Source organism: Camelus ferus, chromosome 15 (genome assembly GCF_009834535.1).
Source record: "Camelus ferus isolate YT-003-E chromosome 15, BCGSAC_Cfer_1.0, whole genome shotgun sequence".
In the NCBI taxonomy this organism is placed as follows: Eukaryota; Metazoa; Chordata; class Mammalia; order Artiodactyla; family Camelidae; genus Camelus; species Camelus ferus.
Window position 1 is genome coordinate 30,545,042 of NC_045710.1, and position 14,086 is coordinate 30,559,127.

General features: G+C 45.1%; 1 long non-coding RNA gene across 5 annotated transcripts in view; it reads left to right on the top strand.

The window, feature by feature from the left end:
* LOC116668959 overlaps nt 1-14,086 on the top strand; it is a 199,235-nt gene that overhangs the window by 144,909 nt on the left and 40,240 nt on the right. The window contains exon 4 of one of the 5 annotated variants that reach the window (XR_004326284.1): nt 4,408-4,794. The exons of the other annotated variants lie outside the window; for them this stretch is intronic. This is a non-coding gene — a long non-coding RNA (uncharacterized LOC116668959). Of the gene's footprint in view, nt 1-4,407; nt 4,795-14,086 lie in introns of those variants that run through there. 5 annotated transcript variants of the gene reach the window in all.

A 14,086-nucleotide genomic window follows, 5' to 3' on the forward strand; every position in this document is an offset into this window, starting at 1 on the left:
AACTTGCTCAAACCACTGGTATTTGGGGGTTTTGTTTGTTTTTGGATTAGAAGTTGAGCCTCTAACCTAAGTCATACAGATGCACCTCAATTACTGCAATATAATGGAATAAGTGCTCTAGTAGACCCATGGGTAAGGTGCTACGGCAATAAAGTGAAAAGAGTGATTGATTCTGTTTGAGAGAAATCTGGGAAGACTCCCAGGAGGGGGTGATATTTGAAAAGCATCTTGGAGGATGAGAGATTTTTCCAGATGCAAAAATGAGGCGAAAGGGAAGGACATACTTGATAGTTGGACAACATGAGCAAAAGCTCAAAGTGGTGAAAGCACCTGACAAACAGCTCAGATGTATAAAGAGAGAGGTAGTTCTGGGAGATGGGACTGGTGACATAGATGGGGCCAGTTGGTAAGGACCTTGAACATCATGCTTTTAAATTTAGACTTCATCATTTGGAACCACTGAAGGGTTTGAGAGGGAAATAACATGACCTAATTTTTTTTTTTTAAGGTAAGTCTGGCACCAGTGTGTAAGATGGATTTGAGAAGAGAGAGCCTGGGGGCAGGGGGAAGGAACTATGTAAATGTAATGGAACTCAATTCTGATTTTCCCACAGAAACAATATTATAACAGAGGTTTATGTTCCTGGCAGTGGGTGTGATATACACATTTTTATAGACCTGACCACAAAACCAAACTCAAGTAGCCATAATGGTATACACATAATCTGTACATTACAAAGTTTCTAAATAGTATATGAATAATTAAATAGGGCCACACAGTAACGAACCACAAAAAGATATGTGTATAATATAATATGATGACTTTAGTCTCCTATTTCTTCCCTTTAAGAAATTCATTCCATTATAAAAGTAATGTTTATTTATTTTGTTTGTTTGTTCCATTGTTAAATTGTTTTTTTAAAGTAATGTTTATTTTTAATAGCTTTATTGAAGTATAATTGACCTAGAGTGAACAGTACATATTTAAAGTATACAATGTGATGTGTTTGATGTGTTTATACAACCCTGAAACCATCACCACAATCAGGAAAATGAACATTTCTGTCACCCTAAGTTTCCTACTGTGTAATTCCTTTCTCCCACTCCTTCCCCATCTACTCATCCCCAGGCAATCACCAATCTGCTTTTTATTTTTTTTGAATGTTCTTGAGTTTTATATAAATGGAATCATACAATATGTACTCTTTTTTGTCTGACTTATTTCCCTCAGCATAATTATTTTTGTGACACATCCATGTTGCAGCACGTATGAATAGGTGATTCCTTTTTAATGTTGAGTAATATTCCATTGTACAGGTATACAACAGTTTGCATATCCATTCTCATGTTGATGGACCTTTGGGTTGTTTCCAGTATTCAGTTAGTACAAATAAAGCTGCTATGTGCTTTCATGAATAAGTCTTTGTAGAAACATGTGCTTTCATTTCTCTGAGTAAATACCTAGGGGTGGAATGGCTGGATCACATGATAGGTGTATGTTTAACTTAAAAAAAAAAACAACTGCCAAAAACTGTTCCAAAGTGGTTGGTGGCTGTACCATTTTATATTCTCACAATTATGTATGCAAGTTCCAGTTCCTCCACATCCTTGCCAAAACTTGGTAGGGTCAGTCTTTTTTATTTTAGCCATCCTAGTAGGTTTTTAGTTGTATCTCTAATCTTTTATCCATTATTTATTAGATTGTTTCCTTATAATTATGTTTTGCAAATTCCGTATATATTCTGGATACAAGTCCTGAATCAGATATATGATTTGCAAATACTTTCTCTAATGACTCTTCTTTTCATTCTCTTAATAGTGACTGTTACGAGCAGACATTTTTAATCTGGATAAAGTCCAATTAATCAATTTACTTTTTTATGGATCATGATTTTGGTGCTATATCTGAGAAAATTTTGCCTACCCTATGGTCACAAAGGTTTTCTTCTAGATATTTTTACCATTTTAGGTTTTACATTTAAGTCTAAGTCCATTTTTTATATTTTGTATACAGCACAAAGTATAGAGAGAGTCATTTTTTTACTTATGGGTATGTAATTGTTCCAACAGCTTTTATTGAAAACACCGTCTTTCTTGCACTGCATTGCCTTTGTGCCTTGTTGAAAATCACTTGTCCATGTAAGTATAGGATAATACTTATAGGTCAATTCCTCCTCAATAAAGCTATTAAAAAATTACAGGGTCTATTTCTGATTTCTTGATTCTGTTCCATTGATGTCTGTCTTTATGTCAATATCACACTGTCTTGATTTACTTTAGCCTTTTAATAAATTTTGAAATCAGGTAGTGTTTTCTAAATTTATTCTTCAGAAGTCTGTTTGACATTTCTAGGTCCTTGGCACTTCCATAGGAATGTTAGAATCAGTTTTTCAAACCTCTGCTTACTTTTATATTTAGAAAAGATGAAGAAGAAAGTAAAAATCACGATAATCTTACCTTTTAGAGATTATCCCTGGTAATATTTTGGTTGTATACTTCTAGACTCTTTCTATGCTTTAAAATATTTGCTTTATTAAATGTTTATGTAGGATTATATGCTAAGCACTTTTTTTTTTAAATTAGGCTGATTGAAATATAATTTATATACAGTAAAATTCACTCTTCAAGGGTATGGTTTAATGAGTTTTGACAAATATATAGAATTTTGACAAATATATAGAGTTTTGACAAATATATAAAAATAACCACCATCATAGTCAAGATGTAGAATATTTTCATCAGTCTAAAAAGTTCCCTAATGCCCTTCTGCAGTCACTCCCCTCTTCCAGCCCACAGGAATCACTGTATACAAATGTTTATAGCAGCTTTATTCACCATTGCCCCAAACTGGAAACAACTCAAATGTCCTTCAACTGGTGATTGGATAAACAAACTGTGGTACGTCCACACAATGGGATACTGCTTAGCAATAAAAGGAACAAATGACTCATATACACAACTTGGATGAAATTCAAAAGCAATATGTGTCTGGCTTCTTTCACTTAGCATATTGCTTTTGAATTTGCATACAGGTATTTGTGTGCACATGTGTTCTCATTTCTCTTGGATAAATACCTAGAAGTGGGATTGCTGAATCATTTGCTAAGTGAATGTTTACCTTTATGCATTTTGAGCCTTGGTATTCATGATGGCTGTAGCTGTTAAGAGACACTTCATCAAATAATAAGCATGCATCATTTGCTGTGCCCATTAAATCCTGACATTTGCATTTCACTCCCATCTATCCATTATGCAATTTAATTTGACATTTATCTAGTAAATTTCCACCTTTCCTGGTTTCAAATAGTTATTCTTGCAAAATAATTGGAACATTTGTTTTTATTTTTTTAACAAACTGATTCAAAATTCTCTTAAACTCCTTTTCTTTAATTGAAGTATAATCAGTTTACAATGTTGTGTCAATTTCTGGTGTACAGCATAATAGTTCAGTGATACATATACATACATACATATATTTGTTTTCATATTCTTTTTCATTATGGGTTACTACAAGATATTGAATGTAGTTCCCTGTATTATACAGTATAAACTTATTGTTTATCTATTTTATTTACTTTTGGGGTATATTTTTAATTTTTATTTATTTATTTAATTGAAGTATAGTTGATTTACAGTGTTGTGTTAGTTTCTGGTGGATGTTTAACTTTTTTTGTATACATGTATTTTTATTGAAGTATAGTCAGTTTACAATGCTGTGTCAATTTCTGGTGTACAATATAATGCTTCAGTCATACATAATAAACATACATACATTCATTTTTATATTCTTTATTACCATAAGTTACTACAAGATATTGAATATAGTTCCCTGTGCTATGCAGTATGAACTTGTTTATCACTGTTTATCTATTTTATATATAATAGTTAATATCTGCAAATCTCAAACTCCCAATTTATGCCTTCCCACTCCCTTCCTCCCCTGATAACCATGTTTGTTTTCTATGTCTGTGTCTTAAACTCTTTGTTTGGAAAATTATCCAAGCTTATTTCTTTAACTGTGTAGATAGAATTTTTAATAGCTTTAACATAATTTCCTGTAATAACATCACCTTATGATGGAAACATTTCCAAATAACCATTTTCAAAATGCTCTCTTCTTAACATACATTTTATTTGAAAAGATACTCCTCTCTCAGTGATTGTTAAAATGTTTCTTATATGTTGATAGGAAGGACTGGTTTTGTCTGAAATGTTGGCTGGGGTCACACCCTACCAATAGGCACTTGTCATAGAAAAGGTCAGAGACTCTAGGACATACTTGTCTTTCTGTAAAAGAAAAATGCACAAATTGTCCTTAAATTTGATTCACAGAAGACCTGTGGGCTCAGGAAGAGTTTCCTGTTATACCCTCTCATTTATAAAGTCTGGTTTATTCTTCTGTTCAAGGCACCGTTTTTATAAAACCAACAATGCCAAGGACACACTGGAGCACCTGGAAACAAATGAAGCCATTTGCTGGAAGTGAGCCACAGTGGGAGGCACCCCCTAAGCACCCCACACAGAGGAGCTGGCCCTCACCCCTAGGAGTCCCGGAGAACCTTCTGGGGCTCAGGAAATCTGCAGCAGCGACTGAGGGAGGGCCCAGTGTCAACCCATTTATTAAATATTTGATAAGTCTTAAATTTCTAGATTAAAAAGAAACCGACTCTGTTTTTCTGCCTCACCCAAAGGATCATATAGCACATTTCATTCTGGAGACCCAGATATAGGGAGGGACTTCTGGGGATAAGCAGAAGGAGGCTGCCTGCGGGTTGGACTATGAAGGCAGGGTTTGGGAGTTGGGGTCCCCTTTGTGGGGTAATAGCTTTTCCTTCTAATCAGAAGGAAAGCCCAGGCTCCTCAGCTCTGAAGCTCCTGGTATCATCTCCTAAAGGGTGCAAGGGACCACCTCTCCTCTGCCACCTTCCGCTCTGGCCGACCCTCAGATGGGTCCTTTGATCCTGGAGGGTGGGGAGAGGGCCCTGGAGGTGAGAAGGGGCCGTCAGTGCCTTAGGCATTTTCTCTGTGGGGCTCCCGGATGCAGCCCTCACTAGGCAGGGCCTCCACTGTGGCCAGCTGAGGGGACAGGACCTGGCTGCTGGTAGGGAGCAAAGCCCAAATGTGGGATCTTATCGCCCTGAACCTGACTGGGAGGCAGAAGCTGCAAAGGGCCTCTCCCCACGGCTCCCAGCTTTACAGACCCTTGTGCTTGGAAGATCCTCTGTAAATATTTGTTGGATTTAGTTGAACGAAGCTGAAATCTCATTTCCTGATTCCAGCAAGGTTGGAAGTCCAGGCTGGGTGGGCTGAGCAGTGGGGACAGGAGGGAGGCAAGGCCAAATCCGGCAGCTCAGCCCTTGTGGGAACGTCCTGCACCCGGAAGAGCTTCAGCCATAACAGTCCTCCTACCTGCTACTTGTCTGATGGTCCCCATCCCAGATGAGGGTCCTCCCTGATCATCCAGGATGCAGGGAAGCCTCAGGAGGGAGAGGCTGGGAGGGCAGGGAGGGGCCAAGTGAAGGAGGTAGCCAAGCCCAGCGCCCCAGGGAATGTGTGTGCAGAACAGGAGTTTCAATTGGACAGAGTCTTGGTCCCGATCTTCCAGTACTTCTCTCCCAAGTAAGCTTCACAGCCAGTTCTGCCCTCCTTAGCTTGGCACTTGGGAAAGGCTCTCAACAAAGACCAAGGCACGTGTGCCCCCACGTGATCGAAAGCATTTCTTGTTCTCAGTGTATGCACAGACCCGCAAGTGTCTGTACTTGCAGACTCGCCCAGCCAGCCCCAGGGACACCACATGCAAACACACAAGCACATACACTCCCCTGCCCTTGGTCAGACCTAGCGTGAACACACGTGCATGCACCCCTAGAGACAGCCAGAGCACCCCCAGACACAGGTCATCCCTCAGGCACAGAGAGCCAGCCCACAGGTCCCACTTGGAGGGACATGAAACAGACGGCGTGCCCCAGGCTGTGTGCTTCTCCAAGGCTGCTGTCCACCCGAGTCAGAGCCACACAGAGCAGCTGGCGTGACACAGGCTCCCATTGTGCTACAGGTCCGGGGGACAAAGCGGTCCTATTTCCTCCCTCTCCCCACAACACCGCCTGGCAGCCTGGGGCCTGGGAGCTCAGCTGCCTGCTTCAGAGGGTGGGAAACTCCCCAAGAGGCCGAATTCTGCATGAGGAGCTCATGGGGAACCCCAGCCCAAGGCAGGGAGATGTAACCCCTGCCTCAGGGATTCCAAGGACACCGGAGGGGGGGGGTCCCATCCACTCTTTGGCTGGGGAGGGGAGAATCAGGGTTTGCACTTGTCCTGCTCAGGATGGGCAGAGGTCCCCATGATGTCTGGGAGGAACATTTCAGTTCCTCATCAAATCTGGATGTGACCACTCTGTGAGTCTGATTTTGAGAGTCCACAGCCTGCTGGTCACTTGACCCCCTCAGATGCCTCCAGGACCACAGCCACTGTCATCATCATGTCCTCCATTTCTGTTCTGACATCTTCACTACTGTTTCTGGCGTTTACCGCCACCCCCTCTGACACATGTTCGTTCAGTCCGTCTCTCTGTCACTGGCGGTGGAAGGCTTACTAGGTACCAGGTGCTGCTCTGAGCCCAGTCATGCCAGGCTCCTCTCTTTTTACTCTGGGGCAGATTTGCACCAGTCTTATGCTCCAGGCAAAATGATTTCTCTTGCTTTCTTCCAAATATAATGCCTTTTCCGCTTTTGGTGCTTTTTGCTCCTTCAGGTAGTAAGGAATACAATAAATACTTACCGAGCATAAGTTTACCAGACACAATAATGTGATATTTTTATTCATCATTATTAGTATTCATTATTTATCTGAAATCCAAATCTAATGAGGCATTCCGAATTTTTATTTGCTAAATTTGGGAACCTAGCTGAGCACCTACTGTGAGCGATGCTCGGGAGATACAGTGATGACAGACTCAGTGTCTGCCCGCAGGGGGCTGCCAGTATATGGGGGAGACTGACAAGTGAACACAGCCCTACCCCAAGGAAAGGTGGGACTCTTATAGGGGCATTTCAGGGTACCATTTGTGCCTGGGGAAGAGAAACCCACCCTGGCCTTGGGAGGGCAGAGAAGGTTTCTGGGAGGAGGGGTACTTGAATCAAGTCTCGTCTTTGTCCGCTCAGGCTGCTGTAACAGAAGACCACAGGCTGGGTGGCTTGTAGACAACAGGAATTTATTTCTCATGGTTCTGGGGATGCAAGTCCAAGGTCAAAGTGCCAGCAGTGTTGGTGTCTGGTGAGAGCCTTCTTCCTGGTTCATAAATGGCCGTCTTCCTGCTGTGTCCTCACGTGGTGGAAGGCGTGAGGGAGCTCTCTGGGGTCTCATTATAAGGGCATTAATCCCATTCTTGAGGGTTCCTCCCTAATGACCTAGTCACCTCTAAAGTCCCCGCCTCCTAATACTATCACATCAGGCTTCGGATTTCAACTATGAACTTTGGGGGCACACAAACATTCAGTCCATAATGAGTCTTAAAAACCAAGTCGGGGAGAGCCACAGTGAGCCCTGGGATGGGAAGGCCAGGATGCAGTTCTGTGCACTGGCACATCTAAAGGGCTCTCTATCAGGTGGGGTCAACTGGGACAGGACCGAAGACATCCTGGAGGAGCCACAGTCAAGGCTAGCATACAAGAATGGGCAGATAGAGACAAAGGAAACATGAGCTGTGTGGGTAGCCTCTGCTTTCTCTAAAAGGCTAAGGCAAAGAAGGACCCATGATTACAGATTGCAGATTGAATGCTTGGCATTCAGGAGGGGAAACAGCAGGCGTCACCTTGAACCTGTGTCAGGAACCCCCTTGACATCCTCCCTTCCACTGAATGACTCCCCAGCTGGGACTTAGGTAGCCAACCTGAGGCTGGGTGTGATGGCAGGGGCTATGGCCAGGCACAGACCTGAGTGTGCATGTGTACAACTGGATGAAGTGGCCAGGTGCCTGAGTGCGTGAAATCTGTTATTGTCGCATTAATTTGAATTTGCAAAGCTAGGGCAGCAAAGAATGTAAGGAACATCAACACCAGCTTTAGAAACACATAAGTTTGAATCCTGACTCAATCACTTACTAGCTGGTTAATCTCCACTGAGTTACTTAACCTCTCTGAGCCTCAGTTTCCTTCTTTGCAAAATGGAGAAAATTCCACCTAACCTTACCTAAGACAAACAAGCCAACAAATTAATGGGACTAATGCTAATTTTGCAGGATTGTTAGGAGGATTAAATGAGATGATGTAAATAAAATAACAGGCATGTAATAGGCTCCATAAAGGTTTATTTTTCTTTCCCTCCAAGCACCACACCTGCTATTCACACAGCAGTCATCACCTGAATAACAAGAGCAAAGACATTTATATAATGTGAACCAACCAGTTAAGGTTTTCTAAGGTATTCATAATTAAAGATGGAACATCATACTCTTCTAATATCCCAGTGAGATTTTCTGTGTTTATAACCTTTCCTAAACTAAGACGCATAAAGACTTGTTACTCACCAATAGTTAAGGTTTAAAGAAAGACAAATACCTGGATATAGTCAGGTATTTCCATCATTAAGGTTTTACTGGCCATAAATGACTGCAGAAACTGTTTTCCTTATTCTAATTTAAGAATTGCTCTGGGAAGTGTTCTCAGAATTCCCAGGGAGCAATGGGCCGTCTGTAACTCCTCCTGTGCTGTCAGCACTAATTGCCCCAAGAACAGGACTAAATCTACGATCTGTTCTGCTAATTTCCAGGGAAAACCTGGTTTCCTAGCACACTACCTTTTCTTGCCTCTTCTTTGGACACTAAAGAAGACCTCTGTTATGGACTAAATGTTTGTGTCACCCCCACAATTCATGGATGGAGGCCCTAACCACCTAGTGTGACCATATTCGGAAATGGGGTATCTAAAGAAGTAATTAGGGTTAAATGAGGTCATAAGGTTGGTGCCAGAATCTGATAGGACTGATGTCCTAATAAGAAGAGGAGGAGACACGAGAGATTTGCACCTGCACAGAGGAAAGGCCACGTGAGGACACAGAAGACAGCCGTCTACAAGCCACGAGGAGTGCCCTCACCAGGAAGCATATCAGCCGGCACCTTAACCTTGGACTTCTAGCCTCAGCTGTAAGAAATAAATGTGTACTGTTGAAGCCACCCAAGCTGCAGTACTTTGTTACTGCTGCCCAAGAGGACTAGGAAGCCTCTCTGTTTTTCCCCTGCCTCGTCCGCCCGCGGCAGCTTTGTTTCAGACTTGCTCCAGCTCGAGACACACGTGCACATAGGACAGGAGTTCACCCCCTACCTGGGCACCTTTCTAATCAGGTTTCCCAGCAACCAACTTCCATATAGTCCACTCCCTCTCCTTTTAATCAACATCTAATCTTCATTGAATGGGCTTTACTCGATGCCTTGGGGGCTGCAGATTCTACAGACTGACATTTTCTAGGGACTTTTCATCTTTAAAGTGTTTTTTTCCCCCAAATCTATGTTTTAAAGCACTCCCAAATGGTACAGCAGAGTTTTTAAATGCTGATCCCAGTGAGTGACCATCTTTGGCTCACTCTGTGTTCTTGGAGGGGTGGGAGTCAGGAGTAGGGGGTGGGGTGGAGGTGGGGTGGGGGGCTGGGGCTGTATGTGAATGGCAGCACCCACACCCCCACCTTGGCTGGGCTCCTTTGGGCTAATATTCCTTTGCTCATGCTCTTCCTGTCCTCAGAGCTGCCTTCCCCCTTCCCACCAGCCTGGCTTGTGTCCACCCCACCTTTCCCATGTCTTACCTCCCTTTTTAGTCTGTCAGCCCCTGCAGGTGGTGGCTTCGTCTTACTCACCTTTGTGATACCGATCGACCAAGGACCTGCCGAGATTTACCACCATGCTCCATGCTTACCTGCATTCTCTTTCCATTCTTAATGTTAATTCCTTTGGGTAGTTTCTTGTGTTGTCCCCATTTTACAGATGAAGAAACTGTGGCCCATTGAGACCAGGTTCCTTGCCTAGAATCAGCCAGCAGGAGACAAAGCTAGGATTTACACCGGGCCTCCTAGTAATAATCTGCACTGTTTCCTCAGTCCCTGCCCACGCCCAGTCCCCAGTGCCTTTTCTGACCTGCCATCTCAGAGCCACGGCCCCCTTCCCTCTGTCTGACCCACCGTGTGCTCCCCGAGATGCTAGTCTTCAGGACTCTATTTTCAGGTACATTCATTCCATTAGAACGTCTGTCCCACGAACCCCCAGCACCTACAAACAGAGCCACGTGCAGGCTCTTGATTACACTGGGTGAAGAAACGATCTGTTTCCCTAACTGGATTACAGGTCCTAGGCAGCAGAACGCACCTGCTTGGCTTCTGTCCCCAGCACAGGGCCAGGCACACCGTGGGGCCTCCTCCCTGACCCACTGGACACTCCTGACTGCTCATTGTAAAAACCCCAGCTGGGCCAGACCAGCACCCGTGACCACCCCGCCTGCTGCCGGAACTGACTTTCACCATGATTGTTAATATGCCTTTCCTTTTTTCCCCTGAATCAACATTAGCTTTGCTCGCTCCCTTCCCTCCACCTGATAAGGATGGGGTAACGGCATCTGTACGAACTTGGGGTGTGCTTTTCTTGCCTTGTCAGAACAGCAGCTCCTATCTGGCCAGTGATGGGCCGGGAGCCATGCCCCAACAATGGAGACCTTGTGAGCCTGCCTCGGGGGTGTGCTGGGAGCCCGCAACTGAGCACACACACAACCCTTCCTGGTGCCACCTTCTTATCTCCTGCCGCCAAGCCCTTGCCAGTGCTGGGGCTGTAACCCAGCCCTTGTAACTGCATGTCCGGATAGATCATTCCTGGGCCTGGGCCACTGCTGAACACTGACTTAGGGTGCCGGGGGCAGTCACCATAGACTGCAGGTGTTCCTGATTTGGGGAGCCTCTGGCTGAGTGTCCCCCACTCTCCCCTCAGTGCTCTTGGGCTGGCAGCACAAGACAGTCTGAAACTGTGTTGGGGGATGCCCCCCACCCCGCCAGCCCATTCAAAAAGAGTGGTTTCTTTTTCCTCTGCAAACCCCGCATGCCCTACCTACTCTGATGTCCCTAACTGCCCCTTTCTCTGGATTCCTCCATCCCTCTCATTCTGTTTGCCCTTCTTACCTTCAGCTTTCTCCTGCCTTCTTTCTTGGGCTCTCTCCCTCCCTGGGCCCAGCCTTTCTTCTCATATTCCTCTTCCTCCCTGGGTCTTTTCCTGTGGAGGGCATGCAGATGGCAGCTCTGCTGTTTCCACCCCACCCCAGGACTCTGACCTCTCTGGAAAATCTAAGTGCTGTGGGGGAAGCAATTGGCTCCAACACCCCCTCCCACTCATTCCAAGAACATCATTTCGCCTTCATCAAGCCCCCAGGGCTGTGTGCTCCAAATAGTGCCTGGGACCCTGTGGAATATGGGATTGGCAAGACCCTTGCCTTCCCAGAACTTCCAGTTTGGGGGAGGAAATGGTTCCTGAACAAGTCCAGGTGGCAAGTGCTGTGACAAGTGACAGTGAACTCATATCTGGGATTTCCCCAATGGAAAATAAGAATCAGATACTTTGCACTGATGCCCATTTGTTCCAGGACACCCGTAGTCATCATGTTATATTCAGTCTCATTTGCAGGTTTTGAGAGGATGCCTCTGGTTGCCATGTGAAACACAGCAGCAAGAGTGGGAGACAGGGCAGCCCTTCGGAAAAACGCAGGGAGAGGTGATGGAGGCTGGGCAACATGTTGGCAATGGAGAAAGTGGAGGTAGGGACTGATTCAAGAGCATCTGGGTGGTAGAATCTGTAAGTGCGGGTTGGGAAGCAGGGTAGAGAGGGAAGGAGGGATAAGGATGGCTCCCGGTTCCCTTGCCTAGTCAGGAAGGTAGATGGAGGTTCCATTTACCACATGGGAAGAGTGGAGACTGCATATCTGGGGCTGGGAGGGGAACAAGAGCTCAGCTGTAGACATGTTGAGTTGGAGATGCCCATGTGACAGCATCAGCCTCCCTTCCCTCAATTTTAGCAATAGAATCCCATTGCGTGCCCCCCACCCCCGCAAGTGCTTCTGGTTGGGCTGTCACTTACATGGCCTCACTTCCCCCAGCACAGGGCAGGGTATGACTCATGCTGGCCAATCAGAGCGCTCACCCCCTGGACATGGAGTTTGGCCCTGAGGTGAGCACACAGCCTCGCAGGGAACACTGAAGAAGAGAGGGTTGCTCACAGTTTGTGAACTGTAAGGAAATGCAAGGCTGGCGCTGTCAGTGGCATCTTTCAGCCAGAGAATGAAACCAGCGCTGAGGAAGGTCAAATCAGGAAATGGAGAGAGACTGAGTTCTCGTAACATCATTTGATTCTGGGCCCTTCCCTGCCTAAAGCTAGATTCTCTCTTTGATCCAATACATGACCTAATAAATAAATAAATAAAATCTTTTCTCCCTTAGGAGCTAGTTTGAATACTTTTGCATGTGACTGAAAGAGACAATCCAATAAGACTAACACAGCTTCCAAGAGATGTCAGGTGGTTCTTCTGGAGCAAAGACAGATGCAGAAGTGGAGGAAGTTAGGTTCTGAGGAGGGACAGACAAATGAAACAATGTCTGGAGGTGGACATGGCATCAAGGGACATGTGGCAGAGACTCTCAAATTCACTTTTGCTTTCTCAAGTTTTACCTTGCAGGGTTAATCTGGTGGTGAGGGCCAGAGGGGCTCTAGTGGCATTGGACACCAGTGGACACTCCCTGATGCCCCATTCAAAACCGAAGCCCTCCTTCCTCCAGCTGCCAAGAGTATTGTCCACTCACTGCTCAGCTAAATCTTTCCCCAGAAACTGTTCTGCCCACAGCTATGCTTCCTCCTGGAGGGTATCAACAGGGGCCCGTATCCAGTGGTGGGGTTATGAGCCCAACTCTTTGTCTCAGTTGAGGCAAACTTGAAGGCCACCCCAGCTCCAGAGCCCCTCTGGGACTGGCGGAGTCCTCTGTTGTGACTGCATCACAGCTCAGCTCTGCCCTTTGCCCAGTCCTCCTTCCATCACTCCTTCCCTTCAGTGCTTGTCCCAAGAGCACCCCCAAGTAGAACACCTGGCTGCGAACCTCTGTCTCAGAGTCTGTTTCCTGAGCTCCCCAACCTATGACAGAAGGGGTCTTAGACTGTGTGATGGAAGCAGGGTGTTGAAAATAGTGAAGTAAAAAGACACCAGAAACCTGAGCCCTCCAAATATACTAAACAGCTGTAGCAGCCCTAACCCATCAAGTTACACAATAGGGGAAAAAAAGCCCTTCTATTTTGTTTAAGCCAATGTAGTCTGAGGTCTTTTCCACAACAGTCTAAACCATATTCTGATGAACAGGATTTGATATCAAGAAGTGGAATGCTGGATGTGGCGAAATTTTAAATATGAGGCACTGTGCTTTTGTCAGACAGTGAGCAAATATTTCAGGCTGGAAAGCTGTTGGCCCATGCTGTGCGAAATGTTCAGAGACACTGTCTCCTCTGATATCTCAGAGGCCAGTTCACGTGCCTACTGGGCCTCTAGTTTGAGAGGAACTGGTCAGAAAAGGTGCGGATGTTGGTGAACATGGTCTTCCCACATTTAGCATGTCCTGGAAGAGGGAAAACTCAGAAGAAAGGGTTTCCAAGCTGAGCAAAGAAAATAGAGCTCCGTTAATGGAGATTCTTCCTGCCTGTGGCCAGCATTGTAAGCTGACTAAGAATCCAGTATTTGGAGCCTCCACCTGCTGAGAAAGTCAACTGCTTTCGTACCCTAGACTGAAGCAGTGAAGGAACGCTGAAGAGGCAGCAGCTTTCCCAGGAGAAAAGACTGGCCCAAGCCTTTCTCAATCAGCTCTAATTAAGATCCCCATGCTAGCCCCTGGGAGTCTGTTCAGCAGCCCAAAATCAGATTAAGAGTGTTGTGTTTTCAACCAAGCCTACTATGCTAAGTAACCTCATGAACTATCATAAAGTTAAGATGGACCGAGTATAGAGGCTGGTAAATAAATGTGTCTTCAGCTTAAGAAGTGTGTCTCCACCAGCTTTTTTGGCTGGGTTACACGCTCATGGAACAGACTGGA